General features: G+C 47.2%; 1 protein-coding gene across 4 annotated transcripts in view; it reads right to left on the bottom strand.

Moving 5' to 3' along the window:
- VGLL4 (vestigial like family member 4) overlaps positions 1-1603 on the bottom strand; it is a 157344-nt gene extending 155741 nt beyond the window's left edge. The window contains exon 1 of one of the 4 annotated variants that reach the window (XM_057705424.1): positions 1238-1603. The gene's annotated coding sequence lies outside the window, so the exon portion shown is untranslated. Of the gene's footprint in view, positions 1-188; positions 390-1036; positions 1115-1237 lie in introns of those variants that run through there. The other 3 variants (XM_057705426.1, XM_057705427.1, XM_057705425.1) reach the window with 3 other exon arrangements.
- Positions 1604-22684: the final 21081 nt, after the last annotated feature.

Below are 22684 nucleotides of genomic sequence, written 5' to 3'. Positions count from 1 at the left end.
CACCCCAGACGTTAGACCTCTCCCCCCGGGAGCCCTGGCGCTTCGGTTCCCACTGGGAGCCTCAAGTTGCCCCGCAGGAACAAGCCGCCCCGTCCTCCCAGGAGGACGCCCCCGTCCCGCTCCGAGTCAGTCCACCCCTGAGCTCCCCGCAGGCCAGCCCGCCCCAGGCCCGGCTCTCCAGCACTCACCGCCCGGCGGCTCTGGGCGCGCCCGCCTCGGGCCGGCCGGGCCCCGCTGGGCACAGAGGCGGGGGCGGGACCGCGGGGCGCGCGGGGACCGGCGCACTCCGGGGGCGCGCCGACGCGCAGGCGCCCTCGCGCCCGCACCGACCCCCGCCGCTCCGCGCACACACACACACACGCGCGGGCTGCGCGCGCCGAGCCGGCACCGCGGCGGACGCGAGCGCGGGAGCGCGAGGAATCCCTGGAATGAGGCGCCGCCCGCCCTCGCCCGGGCTCCGCCGGGCCCCCCCGGGCCCGCCAAGGCCACGCCCCTGGGCCCGCCCCTCCCGCCCAGCAGGTGGGGGCCCGGCTCAGGTGAGCCGGCGGCGCGGCGGGGGCGGGGCCTCGCGCGCCCGGGAGAGGCTCGTTTCCCCTCCCCCGCCCGCGGCGCGCCCGGCGGCAGCTCGCGCCTCCCCGGCGGGTGCCCACGCGCTCGGGCTGCGCTCGACCTCGGGGCGCGCGGGGGACCCGACGCACACGGTGTGGATCAGCCTCGGACACACACCGGACCGCAAAGGCCCAGGCGACGGGAACACAGTTTCGGGGAACACGTACGAACACGAACCACTCGTGCGCGCCCAAGTGCCCAGCGCGCCTCCCGCCCCCGCACACAGTAGGCGCTCGCAGCCCGTGCACACAGCACTCGTGACCGCGACGGCCGCAGTCGAGACCGACTCCGCGCCCGCTGTCCTTTAACCTCCCCGCCCCTTAACCGCCGCGCGGCCGGCCAAGTGCCCGCGCATTCGAGCCGGGCTTGCGGCACCCCCGCCGCCCCCCGCCCCAGACCCGCCCGCGTCCCCGCCGCTCACGCCCACCTGCACGCGAAGCGGCCTCGGGAAGGACGCCCGGGGGTCGGCGTCCACACCCGCTCAGCCGCCGGATCGCCGCGCACGCCGGCGCCTCCCGCCTCCCGGGCTCCACGCTGCACGGGCCGCCGACCTGGGGCCCTGCCTTGCCCGCTCGTTACCCGCACACACCCAGCCGCTTTGCCCGGACAGGCCGGCGGCCACACGTACCTGGAGGGACAGGTCGCACTTGCCTGGGAAGGTGTGGGCTCAGGTGCCACCGCGATCAGAACGACCGCTGCAGTCCAGGGCACTCCGACGCCGCTCGGCTGCCGCCCATCAGAGCATTTTACACCCGGCACCCCACACCCCACACACGCACAGACAGCACACCCCAGGCGCTCGGCAGCGGCTTTCCTCCCCCTCCCTCGCCCGGAGGAGGAAGTCCTGGTAAATCAAAACTGTGGAAGGGGAGGGCACCGAGGAGGAAGGGAGAGAGGTCCGAGTGGAAAGAGTCCCCCTCCAGCGGCTCACACGCCAGTGTTTGCTGTGTTTGGCAAACTCCCGGAGTCCACAACCCGGTCTGCTCCGAAGCGTGCCCGGGGAGGGGCGGAGAGGAGGAGGTGAAACATTTCTAATTGGTGCAGTTCTTATTACAGCAGCAGCGTAGGCATGTGACCACGAAAAGAAAAGCCCTGTCTTTCATTTTTTCCTGTCATTCCCTGGAGATTTCGGGGTGGGGGTAGGAGGGGTGGAGGCCTGATCCTCCCCGGTCCCCGGCAGCCCCTTGCCCCATTGTTTTCTCATACTGCCACCATTAAGAAAACATTTGCTTAACGTATCCAGCCGCTAACTTCATAAAATAAATAGTCAGGGACTGGACTTCCTCTGGTTTGCTTTAAATGGCTTCACGTTGCTTGCCTTCTGGCTGTTCTCAAACCTCAGTCATTATTAGGAGCTCCCACTACAGGGCTTACCCTGGGAGAGGGCTCTGCTGAGAGGGGATAACAAAAACAAATACAGGCTTACATTAATGCTGGGGGAAAAGGCTTTGCAGGTTTCGAACTGTTTTCCCATCTATTACCTCATCCAGTTATACCGGGTCACAGCCTGTTATCTCATTTGATTTTAGCCCGCATTGGGGAGCAGGACAGGTATCCATAGTTCCATTTTACAGTGAGATTGGGTTTACCTAAACCACATAGAGGCATTGCCTGAACCAGAGCCACGGTCTCACGGCCCCATGTGAAATGCACTCTCCTCCCGTCCACACAGGGCTAACCAAGAGAGAGGATGACCCAGGCGACAAATTGACCCAAGCATAGCTGCACCTGTTTTCCTGCTTCCCAGATTAGAATGCACAGATTAAAGCTTGGGAAGGCTCGCAGTCTTCCCAAAGACATTTTTACTTAGACTCCATTTTAGTTCATCAATAGTCTCAGACTGGGAAAAAAAAAATATCCTGAGAAAGATCATAAAGAGAAGGTTTTCATCCTGCCAAATTAGGACGTGGAATGAGGAACGTGTGTGGACTGCTGGGGCAGATTTCGAGAAGCTGACAATAAAGGGCTTTGGATTTGGACAGACCTGGATTTGAATCCAGACCCCACCTCTGTCAGTTATAGGACTTGGGGCATGTTATCAAGCCCAGTTTTCTTACCTGTAGAACAGAGACAGTTCTGAATCTGAAGAGCTGCTGCAGGGACTAAAGACCAGCAGAATGTTGGGTGAAACTTCCCATCTCACCCCTTCTCTCTTCCTCCCTCACATCCAGTCTCGCTGGGGCACCATATGAACAGACAGCCACTGAAATCATGGAGGGGTGGGAAAATGATTTGTCTAGACGATGCAAATGAATAATGATAACAGTCACAACGCAGCTGCTCTGGACTTTACAAAGTGTCCCCACACATCATCATCTCCTTTGATCTGTATGATAACTCTGCCATTTGTGTGCTGTGAAATGATTTCCATTTTGGGTCAGTGTGGAGGTCCTAAAGTGCCTCTTTAATTTCCATCACTGCTTAGAGTGAGCCTTACTCTGTAGATAAATCATGGGGACAGAGTGCGTTTTCTCATGGATGTGACCAGTCTTCAACCTTTCCAAGGATTAACTCAGTGCTTCCCTTACATCAGCATTAGTGTGACTTCGCCCTGGCCACATCTTAGCTGGGTGGATTCAGTCAGAATGTCTTGGCCCTGCAGATGAGAGACATACACAAGCTACCATAAGAAAAAGGTGTGCTGTCAAGTTAGAAGTGCGCTGGAGGTGGAACGTGTCAGACACGGACTATCCACACAAGGGGAAGCAGACAGCAGCCTACACGAGTGACTTACAGTGGCCTGCAGCAATAGGAATCTTGACAACAGTGAGTGAAAAAAGCAAGTCCCCAAAGATTACATGCAGCATAACATCCTATCTGTAATGTTACAAATAGCATGAAAAATAATTGTAGTAGTACATACACCTGCAATAAAACTATGTAAAAAAAAAACAAGCAAAGGAAGGATGATGAGAATTCAGAATGATGGTTACCTGGGGGAGGGGAACTGTACAGGGTGGGTGGATGGGAGGAAACCATTGGTTAGATGTCAAAGTCTTCGTTTTTGGTTGGTGGTTGCACAGGTTCACTATTAAAATTAACTACTAGGACTTCCCAGGTGGCACAGTGGTTGGGAATCTGCCTGCCAATGCAGGGGACGCAGGTTCGATCCCTGGCCCAGGAAGATCCCACATGCCCCAGAGCAACTAAGCCCACGTGCCACAACTACTGAAGCCCATGCACCACAACTACTGAAGCCTGTGCACTTAGAGTCCAGTGCTCTGCAACAAGAGAAGCCACTGCACTGAGAAGCTTGCACACAGCAACAAAGAGTAGTGTCTGCTCGCCAAAACTAAAAACATCCCCACGCAGCAACAAAGACGCAACGCAGCCAAAAAATAAATTAAATTAACTACTGAAGTGATATTTGCACGACAATGTGAATGCCACTGAACTATACACTTAAAATGGTTAAAACAGTAAAATTTTATGTATATGTTACCACAATAAAAAAATATATAAGGAGGTAAAAAGAAAAAAACTGGGCAAATTTCTAAAAACAAAACAAAACAAAAACTACTTAAGTAAATTAAGGCAGGCTGTGCATGGACCAAAGACAAGACTGTTTCAAAGCAAGATTTTATAAATGCTCCAGAAGTTTATTAAAAATAAATAAAAATAATCAAGAAGGTGAGTGAGTGGAGATAGACAACAAGATGGGCCCTGAGTTGATCATGGTTGAAGCTGAGTGATGGGTATGGGGTGCGGGGTGTTATACTGTTTTGTCTACTCTTTTTTTTTTTAAAGCCAGGCAGCATGCAGGATCTTAGTTACCCGACCAGGGATCAAACCCACACTGCCTGCAGGGGAATTGCAGAGTCTTAACCACTGGACCACCAGGGAAGTCCCTGTTCTGTCTACTCTTGCCTATATTTAAAATTTTCCATATTAAGGGATTAAAAAATTAAAAGGAAAAGATAGTGCAGCAAAAGGATGCTCTGCGTCCTCCACGGGCCACACAGTCGTTACCAAGACTCCCTCGCTGCTCCTCTGTGCATCCTCCCTTCTTAATCCTTCCTTACCCACCTACCACGGAGCTTCCTCATCACTTTGGCTCCCTTATAACTGTCTTTACTACCTCTTTTGGCTTCTGCCCCCACCAGTAACTCATTCCTTTCATATCTTCATCGTTCAAATTGTTCAAAGAGAGAATCTGATGCTCGTCTTTCTACCAATCCATAAAAACGGCCACAATCTGATCTACCTTGAAGTCGTGTGTCTCCAATGGTTTGTGAAGTCAAGCACGGTCCAGTGATGAGAAATGAGAGGGGAGAGAGGCAGAATTACAGGGTGGAGCACACGGCTGCCATATCAAGACTGATGTAACCCACGCAACACGTGGGAAGGCCCTCAGCAGTTCAATTCAGTGGGAATAAAGTCTCTGCCTTTCCATTTGCTCCTTTCCATTTTTTAAGGCTCCCCGGTTAGTACTGTAAAGACAGTTTTCTTTTCCAAACCACATTCCAGATAAGTAGGTCATTTTTCAGTGTGTCCTCCCACGTCATACTCCACGGGGGTAACATGGGAAATCCCAGTGGCTGCCAATCTGAAATGGTCGTAGTGCACAGGGACTCTTATTGTTCTTCCAGATGCACTAAACTGTCTACGAAGAAAGTCCTTCTCAATCATGTCCCTTTGCTTCTAAAGTGCTCTTGCGAATCTCTCCTGGTCTTCCTTTATTTCTTCACTCCAACTCGCTCTGCAAAGAGCAGTGTGGGTTCTAGTTCACACTCAACCTCCAGGTGACAGTGTGAGCCCTTGGAAGTCAGTTTGCAGCCTCGAGGCTAAGCCTCCAGGCTGGAGGAGCTTAGACCAGATCACTTTCAGCAGACAGGTTTCATCTTGAGCACCAGAGCCCTCCCTGAAGAAGGCCTCTGAAGCCATTGTTGAGGTTTGATGAAAAAACAATGTCAAGACTGATTAGTAATGTCTGCTGTGGGTGGGAAATAGGAACTGGTGAATCAGATGTTTGCTATTTTTGATGTAGAAGCACTCTACAAACCCCTTTGAGCAATAACTTCTCTCTTTTCTCATAGAAAACAGGTGAATTTCTACTTTTCTGGGGGCTGAAGTACCCAGTGGAAAAACTCAAGGTCTTATTTCAATGAGAGAGTATAGCATAAGAAATAATCTAAAATAATAATGAGACCTAACACTTAATGAGCACTGACTATGGCCCAACCACTGCTCTAAGTGCCTGAAGACAATTATCTAATTTAAGCCTCACAACAGCCCTGTGAGATAAGGGCTGTAAATACCCCCCATGAAACAAATAAACTGAAGCACCGAGAGGTTAACTAACTTGTCCGAGGTCTTGAAGATAATAAGGGTGCAACTAGAATTGAACCCTAGCAGTCTGATTCTGGAGTCCACGTGATTAGCCTGTCAGCAGACACCCCCTGGGAGCTTGCTAGTAATACAGATTCTCAGGCCCTCTCAGGCCCACTCAGGCCTAGTGAGCTAGAATCTGCACTTCCATAAGCCCCCCAGATGATTCATATTCACATGATGCTTTGAGCAGCACTGGTCTACATCATACTGTCTCCTAGAAGGATATTAGCTACCATTATTACATTTCACAGTATGCATGCACCGTGCTAAACATTATGCCTATACAACTGCATTTAACCCACATAAAAATCCTAGAAGGGAAGCCCTACAAGATCAATGGCTTGACCAATGTCAATATCCTGGTTGTGATATTGTGCTACAGTGTTGCAAGATATAACCACTGGGTAGAAAGGCTACATGGGACCTCTCTGTATTATTTCTTAACAATTGCATATGAATCTGCGACAGTCTCACAATTTAAAATATAATTAGGGAGTTCCCTGGTCACCTAGTGGTTAGGCTTCCAAGCTCTCACTGCTGTGGCCTAGGTTCAATCCGTGGTCATGGAACTGAGATCCCACAAGCCATGTGGCATGGAAGGGAAGGAAGGAAGGAAGGGAGGGAGGAAGGAAGGGAGGGAGGGAGGGAGGGAGGAAGGAAGGAAGGAAGGAAGGAAGGAAGGAAGGAAGAATAATTTTTTAAAAATCCTATGATCTACGTTTTACTTTTCCTACTCTCATTGTTGAGGAAACAGAAGCTTTAAAAAGGCTACACAAGCAGCCTAGGAGTAATTCAACTTAACAAATAAGTACTGAGGCCCTCCTCAGTGCAAGGAGGCACGGTTGTAAGCACTGGGGCTATAGTAGTGAACAAATTGCCCTCATTGAGCTATCACTCCAGTGCTGGCAGTCAGAATTCAAACCCGGAGCTGCTTGCCAAGTCCTCAGAGATACGGTCACAGGATCAGAACATGGTAAATAACAGAGCTGTGAATGGTCACAACCTTTGCAAAATTTCTAGGCAAATGTATACGAAAGCCTCTAACAGTGCCAGGCGTGCAATAAGCACTCAATCCCCTTTCTTCATTTCCATCTCAGAGCCTAGAAGTAAGCCTCACCTCCATGACCCCGCAGGGATTTTACCCCACACGCACCTGGATGGAGTCCAGTGGTGGGGTCGTTGTAAGGGGCAGCAACCTGCGCCTCGAGCCCCATGCCTAATTCGAAGGAGAGCCATGCTCGAGGGCCATGTTCCAAGGTCTGGGGAGGTACCATTTGAAACCTGTCACGGAGTCCATGGTGAGCTTTTTTCTGAATGTCAGCTCTTTTCACCGCACAGACCTGAATGAGTCCCCTTAAGCAAGACCAGATTTATGGCCAGAACAATTGCTCAGACCTCGGATCGCTGAGTGATGTTTAACACTGATCCAAAGATTGGATTTGTCCTCACACAAGGAATTTTCCTTCAAATACTATAAGAACAATTCCACTTGGCAATCTATTCTTGCTGTTTCTCTTAGAGACAGACTTTTGTGGGCTGGGGAAGGTGATAATAAGAGCCATTTTCGGTAGAGAAGAATGTTGCAGATGGTGGATTCGAGCTAGAGTTTGGCCACAGTTAACCACCTACCTCTCGGATAGAGAATGGTTTGAGTTGGGGAACTTAACAAAAATAAGCATGGGTTTTCCTTCTGAGCGTGGATGCACTCAGACATCACCTTAGAGAAAAATTCTTCCAATCAAGTTTGCCACGTCTCTCGTGGCTCCAGCTTCTTTTTTTGCTTTCAACACTTACAAGCACGTGCTGTACACAGGCAAGAAGAAAGTAAACAGGGAAAGATCGGCATTACCGTGTGCCACCTACGTGCAAGGCACTGTGCTGAGCGGAGCACTCGGGTCTACTGCGGCGGGATCCTGTGAGGGAGCGCTCATGACCGCATCCAGCACAGGAGGAGACGGGGGGCTGGGGGCAGGTAGAACATTTGCCTTAGTGCAGCTGCCTGTGTAGCGCCAAGCCAGGATTCAAACCCCTGGCCTGACTCCTTGTTCAACACTCTTTCAACAATGTCACGAAGTTCACCCAGAAAAGACCCCTTTGATAATCTCTAAATAAATCATCGAACCTGCTCTCCTAGACCGGCACTTCAATTCTGAAGGGAAACATCTCCTCCCAGTTGCCTAATTCCCTGTGGGCTACCATGTGGCACTGGAGTTTACTAGGGTCTTAACGGCATTTTTGACATTGTTTGTCAGAGGATGGAGAAGCCCTTGGAACATGGGAATTACTGAGATTTCGGCATCAGACAGACCAGAGTCCAAACCTTGGTTCCACCATCTTCTAGCTGCGTGACACTGGGCATAAACACGGACCCTGCTCACACTTTGATTTTCTCACCTACGTAACAGAGATGATGCCTACTTAGGCGCTTGTAAGATGAATACTGACAGAGACAGACAGAGGAAGACAAATATTACATGATTCCCCCTTATACGTGGAATCTAAAAAAAAAAAAAGAAAAGAAAGAGAAACCAAACTCATAGAAAGGAGATCAGATGTGTGGTTACAGACGTTGTGGGGAGGGGTGGGAGGTGGGGAGGCGGAATTGAATGAAAGTGGTCAAGGGGCTTCGTAGGTGGCGCAGTGGTTAAGAATCCGCCGCCAATGCGGGGGACAAGGGTTCGATCCCTGCTCCAGGAAGATCCCATATGTCGCGGGGCAACTGAGCCCATGCACCACGACTGTTAAGCCTGTGCTTTAAAGCCCGTGAGACACAACTATTGAGCCCATGTGCTGCAACTACTGAAGCCCACACGCCTAGAGCCTGTGCTCCGCAACAAGAGAAGCCAAGGCAATGAGGAGCCAGTGCACCACAACTAGAGAAAGCCTGCATGCAGCAACAAAGACCCAACACAGCCAATAAATAAATAAATAAATAAATTTATTTATTTAAAAAAAAAAAAGAAAGTGGTCAAAAAGTGCAGACCTCCAGTTATAAGATACGTGAGTACTAGGGATGTAACGCACAGCAGGATGAGTGTAATGAACGCTGCTGTATGGTGTATTTGAAAGGTGTCAAGAGTGTAAATCCTGAGTTCTAATCATGAGTCCAAAAAAGCATTTTTTTTTCCTTTTTAAAAATCTATTTGAGATGATGGATGTTAACTAAACTTATTGTGGTAATCATTTCACAATGTATGTAAGTCAAGTCATGCTGCTGTACACCTGAAACTTATTCAGTGCTGTATGTCAACTACATCTCAGTAAAACTGGGAAGAAAAAAAAAAGAAGAAGAAAAAGAAAAAGCCCTAACTGGAAAAAAAAAAAAAAGAGTCAGGGTTTTTTAAATTATTAAGTACTTTTAAAAGTATTAAAATTCTTTAAAGGCTGGTTTTTTTCCTACTTCATTGTTCATCTGGTTGACCCTACAATTGATTACTTAGGACAGCTTTAAAATCCAAGTCAGCCTTGCTTAGGCTGATGAATTCGTATTAGCTTGTATTTTTTTTAAGTGTTTGTGTACATTGGAACCGTCACATGATTAATAAAAGTGGGTCCCATTTCAAAGTCCAGTGTGTCCCCACTGCATGTAGCCCTGGAATACCCAATAAGCAGACTGTTAGTATCTAGGGCACCGCAATGTACAAAACTATTTTTGAAGAATTTGAGATATATTAATAAATAACTAGTTATCTTGGACAAACCACGTCTTCTTTACACTATAGTTTCAGCTTTCTATTCTTACAAATCACACATACGAGGAGGCACTATAACCTTTCCAGTGCTTATTGGCAGCAGGGGAAGTGGGTTTGGGTCCAAAATAGATGAGGTTTCTGTGCAAAGAGAAAAAAGAAGGGCAAAGGGTTTTTTGGGTTTTTTTTTTCCTTCCAAAGTGGGAGAAAGCTTCCCAAGAACAGGAAGCTGATGGCTGGGGTGGTAGGTGATGCCATTTCAGTATCTTTGAGGCTGCTTTGGAAGGGCTGCCCAGCCCACCTTCCATCTGCCTTTCCCCAGCCCACTCCTCCTCTCCAGCAACTTTGTGCGGATCCTGGCGTTGCATTGTGAGGGTCCCTGATCTGATTAGGGCAATTCTTCCTCTCTCCCTTCTATCCTCCCCCGCTTCTTTCTTCCTTCCCTCCCTTTCTTGTTTCTGCCTAGAGCACCTTCTGTTTGTCATTTACTGTTCTAGATATTGAAGATTCAATTGCCAATAACTCAGACAAGGTCCTGCTCCCGTGGAGCTAATACTTTAATGGGGAGGTGTTGGGGAGGAGGTGGGGAGAGACACAATTAGCCAGGAAACATGGTTTCAGTCATGTAGGTTAACTTAAAAGAGGTCATTTAAAATAGTGATGAGATAATGAGGGAAATAAAACAGGGAAGTTGATAGAGAATGGGCTGTTGTGGCAGCAGAATGGCATCAATCGGACAGTGTGATCAGGGAGGACTTCCATGAAGAGGTGACATTTGAGTTGAGGCATGAATGATGACAAGGAGCCAGTCATGCCACAATCTGGGGGAGAGACTTCCAAACAGAAGGAATGGCAAGTGCAAAAGCTCTGGGGCAGGAGCAATTCTGCCATGTTTGGAGAACTGAGTGAGGGGAGAAGAGATGTTTGAGATAAAGTTGAGGAAGTGGACAGACTGTGGTAAGGAGTTCAGACTTTATATGCAAAGGGAAGCTATGTGATGGGGTGACATGATTAGGTTCTTAAAAGCTCTCTCTGATGGCTGTATGGAGAGTAGACTATTGCGGGGGTGATGGGGGGCAGGGTGTCTTAGTCCTTTCGGGCTGCTATAACAAAAATACCATAGACTGGGTGGCTTAAACGGCAAACGTTTATTTCTCACAGTTCCTGAGCCTGGCAAGTCCAAGGTCAAGGCACTGGCATATTTGGTGTCTGGTGAGGCCTGGCTTCTTAGTTCTCAGATGGGCATCTTTTTGCTGTACCCTCACATGGAAGGAGGGGCAGGGGAGCTCTCCAGGATCTCATATAAGAGCACTAATCCCATTAATGAAGGCTCCGCTCTCATGACCTAACCAACTCTCAAAGGCCCCACCTCCCAATGCCATCACACTGCGGAGTAGGTCTCCACAGAAGAACTGGGGGAGGGGGGCACAAACATACAGTCTGTAGCCAGCAGGGACAGAAGCAAGGAGATAGGTTAGGAGGCTTCTGCAATCTTTCTGATGAGAGAGGATGGAGATTCCAAATAAAATAAGAGATTAATGAAGATAAGTAGACAGATTTGAGAGATAGTTTGGAGATAGATGTACTAGTTAAGGTAATGCCAGCTACTGAACCAAATGACCATGAAAACTTGGTGGTTTTTGACATAACAGTGAGCAGTTATAGACAAGCAAGTGGCTCTCCTCCAAGTGGTGACTCAGGGACCCAGAATCCTCATCTTGTGACTCTGACAACCCCAGGGGTCCCAGAATCCTTTGAGGATCCTCTTCATCCAGCAGATAGATGGAGAAGGATGCGTGGGCCTAGCTGTGGCACACAGATCATTCCACTTATGTCCTCTGATGAGAGCTAGTCACATGACCTCAACCAAATGATGGAGCTAGGAAATGTAATCCCTGTGTGGGCAGCCACTTCCCATCAATGGTCCTACACTGTGAAAAGGGAACACAGATTTGAGGCCAGCTGGCCATTTCTGTCGTGGCGGAGTTGGCAGACTTTTTGGTGGATTGCACATAGAGGTTGGAGGAAAGCAAGGTACCCAAGATGACTCCTTGGCTTTTGGCCTGAGCAAGGGGAAAGGTGGCCATTAAGTGAAATGGGAAGTTCAGGAAGGAGCAGATTTATACCGAGAGCAGGAAGAACCAAGAATTCCGCTTTGGATGTATGTAGTGTGAGCTGCCTCTGAGACATCCACAGGGGACTGCGGGAGAGGCAGTTGGGTGTAGAGCCAGGACTGCAGAGGAGGCGTCCAGAGTGCAGATTTAAATGCTGCATTTCCCCTTTACCCAGTGGCTTCTGATCCTGGTGTGGGCCTCTCATTGCCGCTTGATCCTCAGTGCATTAACTACATCCGCATAAATTCACTCCTCCTTAGAGATAATGCTTATAATTCTGCTACTCATGAAATGATAGCTTTAACTGTTAGGGCATTCACCCATCCAACAAGTTTATTGAATGTCTACTATGTGCTGACCGCTAGTGATAAGCAAGGAAGACGTAGTCTCTGCCTCATGAAGATTGATTCTAGCAGGAAAAGCTAGATAATAAACAAATAAAGAAGTAAGTGTGAAGTGTCAGGCACGATGCAGAGAAACAGGGCAGGGTAAGTGAGAAAATATCAGGCTGGAATTATGAGAAGCAGGAAGACTTCTATAGTAAGAAACATTTGATCAAAAACTGGAAGGAAGTTAAGGGAGCAAATCACGGGTCTCTGTAGGGTGAGGATGTGCCAGGCAAGGACCAAGCTGGTACAGAGACCCAGAAGTGGAAGAGTGCCTGGCATGTTCCAAAAGCAGCCAGGAGGCCACTGTGGCCAGATTGGTATAGGAGGGGAAGACTGGTGGAGATGAGGCCAGAGAGGTGGGCAGGGGACAGGTCATGTAGTAGCCAAAACGGGATTTTTTCCCCCCAACACCTTCATGCAACTGGAGAAGAAGGGAGAAAAACACTCCTATTTCCGGGTGCAGAAATCTTTGCAAAGAAAGTAACAGAAAATCAAGGACTTCCTGTGCAGTTCCCCAAATGAAACACCTTCAAAGTGGAGGATTTGTAACCAAAATGAGAAAGGGTCACAGTTTCCTACTGTGAAGTACAGGATGCACCATCTCTCCTGCAGTAGGTTTGCTGCACAGTTAATTGCAGCCACATGTGAAGTGCTGCAGGGGAGCGTTTGAAGCCAGCGCCATCAGAGACCCAGACAAACCTGCCTCAGCGCTCCTGCTCTCAGCCAAACCAACTGTGTGATCAGCCCAGGAGGATGGGAACAGAAAAGTGCTGCGATGATAAATACTACAGTTTTCTGAATTTCAGCTCCAAAATCTGAGCTAGAGGCCTTTTATTGGCTTGTTTTTATAAACATCAGAAGAAGCTGGTTTAAATGAAAACAACCTTTTTTTTTCCAGGAAGACACAGTGTCTCTGTTCAATTACTGTGCATGGTTCCCTCCTGATCTGCCCACTGCAGTGAGGCTGTGAAACCAAAATAGCCACAGTGGAGGCTGGGCGTCTTATCTCTGCTCTTGATCGCGGTGGACCTGGCCGGATGCTGCCGGCAGTAACTGCGAACATGTGGGCAGGGCTTTGTAGCTGATGCTCCTGAGGTTCTCTTACGTAATGCTGACGTCCCTGGAACTGGGCCTGTTTTCTCTGGTCTGTAGGGGAGTGTGTATACTGGACTGGGTTTTGGCTCCCCAGCATCTAGAGGTGTAGCCTATTTGGGGGAAGCTCTCCATTGGCTGGGTCTACAGAGCCAAAGGGAGCCACATGGTCCCTTCCTGGCAGCCAGAAGGCAGGGAATGAGCAAGGCTCAGCCAACTGGATGTTCCTGCCTGGGATCTTCACTTATGAGAAAGTGATTTGAAGGCTTGGTGGTGGTAGCTGTGTCAAGAGTCCTAGGACAGCAGTACCTGGGCCAAAGTGGTGAACACGGTACCAGGGCTTCTTCCCCTCCCAAGCTCCTGACCACCTTCTGAGTCTGAGCCTCCCTTCTCTTCTTTGGCCACCCAAGACCCATCCAATAACCTCTCTTTCTGCTTATATTAACCAGAGACCTTTTCTCTTGACTATAACCCAGAACCTTGCCCTAGTCTCAAGTCATCTGTAGACCCCCATTCATGAACAGAAATTCCCCTGGACTCCCAGAGTTGACTGACACTGTTTTGGTTCTCATGTCACTCAAATATGGACACCATAAAATGAAACATAAGTCCCTTAGAGGCCTGCAGCTTTTTTTTTCTTCCAGTCTTATTGAGATACCATTGACCTGCGTGTATAAGTTTAAGGTGCACAGCACATGGGGGGGGGCTTGGGGGGAGGGAGTCAAGGAAGGGAGGGAAGATGGGGATATGTGTATAAAAACGGATGATTGAACCTGGTGTACCCCCCCAAAAAATAAATAAATAAAAAAAAAAAAAAAAAAAAAAGGTGCACAGCACAGATTTGACTTACATACATCATGAATTGATGACCACAGTATGTTTCGTGAACACCCATTATCTCATATAGATACAACATTAAAGAAATAGGAAAAAAACTTTTTCCTCCTGATGAGAACTCTTAGGATTTGTAACTTTTAAAAAGGCTTGTAACATTGTGTTTTGTTTTGTTTTGTTTTCCTAGCTGAGCTGTGCAGCTTGTTAGTTCACCGACCAGGAATTGAACCCAGGCCCTCACAGTGAAAGCACTAAGTCCTAAGCACTGGACTGCCAGGCAATTCCCTGGCTTGTAGCTTTTAAGCAACTATAAAACACAAACATATTTGCAAGCTAAATACATGCAATGCAACAAAATCAGCAATGTTGAAATTAACAGCATTAACTTACTACAACAGACAATGTCCTTCTGTGAAACTAAATAGCTGTTAGCAGTGTGAATATGGAACTCACCGCTGGGCTCACGTGTTTGTATTTTCATACTGCCGGGGGCCCCTTGGCGACTCAACTCTTCTGCCATTTCGCCATTCAAACCAAGGTGAACACTTCATTCATCCCACTCGTCTTGGAGTCCTTGGCTCTTTATTTTGCATGGGCACCTAATTCACCACTGAGGACCACTGAAGTTCTTTTGGCATTTGGCTGGGACTATTACAATGATTCTACTCCACTTAAATGCCATTGTAAATACACACGCAAACACAGGGCCTGAAATCAGCTAGAAAGCTCATCCGGATGACCTAGTATTTGCTTATATCAAATTTTTAAAGATTAACATAAAAAATACTAGATTTTTAAAATTCTCATAGGAAACTTATAACTTCCTAAGGCGACATTTGTAAACTCCAGTTTCAGAAATCATGACAAAGTAGTTATGAGCACAAGCTTTAGAGTTAAAAAAAAAATTCCAGTTTTAGGGGCTTCCCTGGTGGTGCAGTGGTTAAGAATCCACCTGCCAATGCAGGGGACACGGGTTCGATCCCTGGTCTGGGAAGATCCCAGATGCCGTGGAGCAACTAAACCCACACGCCTAGAGCTCATGCTCTGCAACTAGAGAAGCCACTGCAATGAGAAGCCCGCGCACCACAAGGAAGAGTAGCCCCCACTCACCACTAGAGGAAGCCATCGCATAGCAACAAAGACCCAACACAACCCAAAAAATAAAAATAAATAAATTTTAGAAACTAAAAACAAATTTAAAAAATTTAAAAAATCCTAGTTTTTAATCCTAACCCCACCATTTAATAGTCTTGAAATCTTGGGCAAGTTAACTCCTTTGAGTCTTAATTTTCTCACCTGTAAAAGGGAACAATAATACCTATCTTTTAGAACAGCTGTATTTAACAAGATGATTATATAACTATTCAATAAATGGTAGTAATTGTCATTGGTGTCCTAATTGACATTCAAATTGGTTAACATATGTGCCCCAGTTCAGACAGCCAGCTAGTCACAGAGACAAACTGGAACCCAAATGTTCTTAACACCTAGCCCTTTGCTTTTAATACCGTCTGTGTGGGTCAGTGTTACGCCCCCAAGGGCAGCTGCGTACCTGTTTTGGGCTGTGCTCATAGGAGCTGCTGTATGGGAGGAAATCTCTGCAGGAAATCTCTCAGTCCCCAGGTGAATTCCATTGAAGATCCTGAAAAAACCGATCTCATTATTCCCCTGCTTGAAGAAAACTGCTATCCATCTCCTATTCGTTACACCTGTGGTTCCCCAAATGGGGTCCCATCAGCAGCAGGCACAAACGCAAACTCTCGGCAGACTCGGTCAGAAACTCTGGCAGTGGGGCCCAGCAATCTGCGTTTTAACAAGCCCCCGGTTATCCTGAAGCAGGCTAAGGTCTGAGAACTACTGCTTTATGGAACCAAGTCCAGACTTCTCAGCATGGCATTCAAGGCTCTTCCTGTTCCAGTCCCAGCCCATTTTTCTAGGCTTTTCTCCTAACACTCCTAAATCACTCTTATGCCCCAACACCACTGGACTTTCCCCTCTGTCTCAAACGTGACAGGTGCTTTTAGGCCTTGGTACCTGCAATGCGGTTCCCTCTGCAAGCACTTCTTCAAAAGATCTCTTTCTCTGTGAAGCCTTCCCTGATGGCGTCAAGGCTGGATGTGCAGTTCTGCAGCCTACGTGTCATGCTTCTGTCACACACATGGGCTGCTACCATGAGTTAGTTGTCACTAACTAGTTACACGCTTGCCTCCCCACCTAGAATACAAGATCTTTGTGTTTGAGACTGCTAGTTACCAATCATCCATTCTCTCCTTGCCCCAGCAAGAGAATCCTGATTTCCCAGCTCCCTTCCAGACAGGAGTGGTGGGTGAGATGTGAACGGAAGCTGACGGGTGCAGTTCCGAGGTGGTGGGTGCGGTTCCCCGAGAGGGCTGGGGACCTTGCTGATTCAGCTGCTCATCCTTCCTGGAGACATGTGCCAAGGATGGTGGAACGAAAAGAGAGCAGGAGCTTGGGACATGGGTGATGTTATGAGGCTACGGCACCCTCTCTGGACCTTTGTTCCCAGCCTTCAGGTTACATAATTCTCAAATAAGTCCCTTTCTTCTTGGAGCCATTGTTTTGTTCCCCAGGGTCTAACAATGCAGTCTCTCAAAGGCAGGACTGTCTTACTCATCACCGAATCTGTAGAGCCTGGCTCAATGCCTGACCCTTAGGAAACGCTTAATAAATGCTTGTGGAAAGAGTAGGGGAATGAATCCTTATTATTTTTGCTGGATGAGGGATCAGAACTCACATATTGGGCCTAAGATTGCCTTTTTGGAAACTCTGGGAAACCACAGCAGGTTTTTTGCTTGTTTGTTTGTTTGTTTGAAAGATCTTTTTAAATTTTATTTTAAAGTAAAATGTCACAGTTGTAACTTAAACCAGGACATTATCCTAACATTGGACAGAAAGTAGGTGCTAAATGAAGACATGTCACTGCTGCTTAGAATTCCTCAATAGTTCCCCACGGCTCTTAAAATAAACTAGCAAACGCTTAGCATTTTCTGGCTTCCCACTGCGTTTTTTTTCCTTAATGTTTTTATAGTGATAATTGTAAGTCACATGAAGTTGTAACAATTATTCACAGAGACCCCATGTACCCTTTGCCCAGTTTCGTCCAATGCTAACATCTTTTTAATTTATTTATTTTATTGGTTGTGTTGGGTCTTTTTTGCTGTGCGCAGGCTTTCTTTTAGTTGCAGTGAGTGGAGGCTACTCTTCATTGTGGTGTGAGAGCTCCTCATTGCCGTGGCTTCTCATTATGGAGCACGGGCTCTAGGCGCCTGGGCTTCAGTAGTTGCAGCACACGGGCTCAACAGTTGTGGCTCACGGGCTCTAAAGCGCAGGCTCAATAGTTGTGGCGCATGGGCTTACTTGCTCAGTGGCATGTGGGATCTACCTGGAGCAGGGATTGAACCTGTGTCCCCTGCATTGTCAGCGGATTCTTAACCACTGTGCAACCTAGGAAGCCCCCAATGCTAACATCTTATAAAACTGTAGCACAATAGTGTAACCAGGATACCAGCATCGATACAATCCACCCATCTCATCCAGAGTTCCCACTTTTCCCTGCACGCATTTGTGTGTGTGTGTGCGTGTATATAGTTCTGTAACATTTTATCATGTGTGTAGGTCCATGCAACCACCTCTGCAGTCAAGATACAGAACATTCTATCCATCATTATAACCACACCCACCTCCTTCCACTGTGCCCTCTTGCCCCGTCCATCCCTGACCCTGGCAATCACCAATCTGCTTTCTATGTCTAAAATTTTGTCATTTCAAAATGTTATATCAATGGGATAACACAGCGTGCAACCCTTGGGGACTGGCTTCTTTCACGCGGCACCATTCCCTGGAGACCCATCCAAGCTGTTGTGTGTATTAATAGCCCAGCCCTTTTATTGTGGAGGAATACTCCATGGTGTGGATGGACCATTGCTTGTTTAACCATTCACTTGTTGAAGGACATCTGGAATCTCTCCAGTTACTGGCTGTCACAAAGTTGCTGTGAACATTTTTGTACAAGTGTTTCTGTGACATGCCCACTGCCTTTTGAACTCTTTCTGTGATTGGGGAATTCCCTCCTTTAGAGTCCTGCCCACTGAAGGCAGAGCTGGAAAAACTCATTTTCCCAACTTGCATCTGGGGAGCTTAGGGTCTGTCCATCAGACAGAGGTTTTGTTCACAAGTGAGTGGTGTGATGAAGCAGGCACTTCAGGGAATCATGTTAAGACAAGGATGAGACGGGAGCCAACCCGCTTTGGGGGCAGCACTGGTGAGAGCTGGTATCCGTGTCACCGCAGCCAGTGAGCTTGGGTGACTATACCAGCAGGGCAGTGGCAGTGGGGTCTTTGCTAAAAGTCTCATGGGGTGATCTGGGCATTGTTTCGGTCCCATGGCCTCCAAGCCCCACTCTCTGGTCCTCTTGAAACTTTCTAATATTCTTTTGCAAATTTATTTGCTGCTTAAATAAGGTTGAGTGGATTCTTTTGTTTGGAACTAAGAACTGTAAGCAATTTCCCTCCCTAGCCTCATCGCTAGCCACCCCTAGGCTTAGTGCTGCAGCTCTACTAAACTCCCTCCAGTTTCCTACATGTTCAGAGCAGCATGTACTTCCCCTATTACAGTGCTCGTCACATTGTACTAACGTCGCCTGTTTACTTACCTCTCTCCCTCCAGGAACTGTAAACCAGTATCTCCAGCCTGTGTCACACGTCTACTGCCCTTAGTATATGTTCAGTCAATCTCCAAATGATTATTCAAATGACAGCTCATCTTTATCTTTGATGAGATAAGAACAATGCCTGTGACCAGTACTATTATGCTCACTTTGCCACTCTTAACTAAAGCTTCCTCATCTATAAAATGGAATAACACCACTAACAGAAAGACAGTTGAAAAGTTAGTGGCAACAGCAACAGAAAGCCAACATCCCGATTTTAAAAATTGGCCAAGGACTCGAATAGATATTTCTCCAGAGAAGATATACAAGTGGTCAATGAGCACATGAAAAAAATGCTCAACATTACTAATCATTAAGGAAATGTAAATCAAAAAAAGCTAAAACCTCACACCATTAGGATGGCTGTTGTTTAACAAAGAAGAAAAAGCCCAGAAAACAGAAGACAAGTGTTGCTGAGGATGTGGAGAAATTGGAACCCTTGTTCACTGACAGTAGGAATGTAAAATGGTGCAGCCTCTATGGAAAACAGCATGGTGAGTCCTCAAAATTTTAAAATAGAACTACCATCTGATCCTGCAATACCACTTTCGGATATTTACCTGAAGGAATTGAAAGGAAGGCAATTCTGACACATGCTGCAACATGGAGAAATCTTGAGGACATTACGCTAAGTGAAATATGTCAGTCACAAAAGGACAAACACCATACAATTCCACTATACAAGGCACCTAGAGTACTAGTCAAATTCATAAAGACAGAAAGTAAACTGGTAGCTGCCAAGGGCTGGGGGATGGGGGGACGAGGAGATAGTATTTAATGGGGACAGAGTTTCAGTTTTGCACGATGAAAAGAGTTCTGGAGGTGGATGGTGGTGACGGTTGCACAACAGTGTGAATGTATCTAATGCCACTGAACTGCGCACTTAATGGTTAAGATGGTAACCTTTATGTTATATGTATTTTCCATATACAAACGTTTAAAAAGGTTACTAACAAACCGCAGTGACGTACCACTTCATTTCCACTAGAAGGGCTGAAACAGTATCAAGTGCTGGCCGAGACTGTAAAGCAACTAGAACGCTCATATGCTGCTGGACACTTTTTATAAACATTTAAAAATGTAAACATATACTTATCACATGACTCCACGATTCCACAGCTAGATAGCTACGCAAGAGAAATGCAATGTTACGAAATGACCGGCACACAAACCTCAGAGCAGCTTTACTTATGATAGTAAACTGGAAACAAATTAAATGTCCCTCAATAAATAAATAAACAAATTGTGATTGATTGACACAATAGATTACTTCTTAGGAATAAAAGGAATGACCCACAGGTACATGCAACAATGGGATGAATCTCAAAAACATTATGGTGATAAAAAGAAACCAGATATAAAAGACTACATGTGTGATTTCACCTCTATGAAATTCTAGAAAAGACACATCTAATCTATGGTGATGGAGATGCGGTCGCGGTTATCTGGGATAGGGCTGAGGAGGGGTTGAGTGCAAAGAGGCATGACGGAACTTTCTGGAGCGGTGGAAATCATTTATACTTTTATGCTTGGATCAGTGGTTACATATGTGCATACATTTGTCAAAAGTCCTTGAGCTGTGCACCTAAAACAGATCTAAATTATAAGTCAATAAAGTTGAAAGAATGTTAGCGGGACACAGACGAGAAAGTGTACTCAGTATTGACATTTCAAACATTAGATCTCATTCTTCAGCCTCAAAGTAATTAGAATGTCTCATATTAATGTTATGGATGTTTTGGGTACTCATATGAAGCAGTAAAATGACAGAGAAAGAAAAGAAGCAGAAACTGACTCTTTCAAGAGTTTTCTCTTCGAAGAGGGAGAAGAGGATCCGGAGCGGTCATCTGGAGGGTATGAGATTTGAGAGCCTGAGATTTGAAACTGTGACCATTATTTTGCTACCATGAAAAGTCTGAGAGCCCACAAGGGGCCTGCTGGGCACCTTCACATGGTACCTACTACCATTTGATCCTCAGTACCCAAGAAGTAGATTTGACTGCACTTATGTTTGCAGTTGTTAAATAACTTCCTTGTGGTAGAACGAGGGCTTGAACTTAAGTCTGTCTCCAAAGTCCATACTCTTTTGACCACAAACCTGAAGCTGGAATCCTGTGATCACGTGCTGTGGGTCCTGTCACCAAAGCCTGTTTCCTTTGCTTTACAATAATGAGTGTCCCCAGGAGAGCCCCTGAATTCTGTGCAACTCCAACCTACGAAGGACAGACAGTTCACTGTAACTACAGTTGGTCAGGACCTGCTGGTAGACTGTCTTTCTCTTTCAGCCATTTATTTCTTTTCATTTAGAGTGGTGTTCAATGCAAATCAATTCCATAACATGAGACGTTACTGTGAATCAAAGCACAGACACACAATGTACAATCTAAAACAGAGGTACAGCTTTCGGGCTGTGAAGCAAAAGGGAATGTTCATTCACACCCACCGTAGCTTGAGACCTGTTGGTTCTGCTTGTCCCCATGTTGGTTTCTAAAGATGGCAAGACGTGACTTTGGTTGTGAGGACTACTGAGGCTGTCCTGGATCCTGGAATATCCTTTTTTTTTTTTTTTTTTTTTGGCCACACTGTGTGGCATATGTGGGATCTTAGTTCCCCAATCATGGATCAAACCCATGCCCCCTGCAGTGAAAGCACAGAGTCTTAACCACTGGACCACCAGGGAAGTCCCTGGATCCTAGAACATCTTGGTGTTTGTGTGTGACCACAAGACGAAAGACTTCATGGAGTGTCTATTTCTAAATAGCTTTCTCTGTATCAATTGTAAAAGATCTACTTCTCAGAATCAGGCTCACGTTAGGCTTCCAACCCTCTGAGACCCAGGTTCTAACCCTCTAAAGATATGGACAGATTGTGATGGTGCTGACTGCAGCCTGCGGCTTGGATTTCCATCCTGCTTCGTAAAACCTGTTGGAGGGTCTGCACATCAACAAACTAAAGCCTGGTTCAGTGTCAGCTCAGCACACGCGCAGGCTGACATCCTGGTGGGATCAGGCAGGTTCCTTCTCGTGTACTAAGTCGTGGAACTGAAGCTTCAGAGGGGAGGGCTCCAGACAGGGCCTGATTTCTCCCTCCCTCAGCGCTCCCTCCCCGGGGGACCTAGTTTATCTGTAGGCTCCAAAGCCCTGCTTCTGGGGCAGTGAAATGGCTACTGCAGGTCTGGGTCACTCACTCTCATACCACAACATCCAGGGGAAGAGAAAGAGTCTTTTCCAGGAATTTCCACAAGAGACTTACTCAGGAGCCCGAGCAAGCATCCTCTTGGATGTCCTTGGCTGCGTCCAGCCTTGAGCTGAACACTATGAGAGGCAAGCCCATCACCATGACCAGTAAGTGCCTGCTCTGGGGGAGAGAGGAGGTCAGACCCTCTAAACCTCTTGGCTGGTAGGAGAAGATGGGAGTACATTTCCTCCTGAGCAGCTTCCTCCATACTTTGAACTGACTGGCTTAACCCCAAAGCATGTCAATCTAGACATTGTTCAGTCCTTAGATCCATGAAACTCCCTGTTGCATTTGGCACTGTTGATCCTTCTTGAAATTTCTTACTCTACAGGTTCCCGACCTGGCTGTCAGCAGAATACATCAAATGGAGAATTTTACACTTACCCATGCCCAGGGGACTCAGATTGCATGGGTATGAGGTTGGGGCAGGGGACAGGTATCTGCACGTTTACAAAACTTCATGGGTGACTTTGATGCAAGCAGCCCTGATGGAGAACCAATGCCCTAGGCTGCTGTGACATCACCCCTCCTGGTCTGTTCATTCTCCCTGCAGGTATTTACTGAGTGTGCACTAGGTGCCAGGCACTCAGGTAGGTGCTGAGCATACAGAGACGAACAAGGCAGACAAGCTCCTGTCCTTACAAAGCTTATGTCTTAATG

The sequence above is a fragment of the Hippopotamus amphibius genome, chromosome 13 (assembly GCF_030028045.1).
Source record: "Hippopotamus amphibius kiboko isolate mHipAmp2 chromosome 13, mHipAmp2.hap2, whole genome shotgun sequence".
Classification (NCBI taxonomy): Eukaryota; Metazoa; Chordata; class Mammalia; order Artiodactyla; family Hippopotamidae; genus Hippopotamus; species Hippopotamus amphibius.
This window is presented reverse-complemented; position numbering and strand designations above follow the sequence as displayed.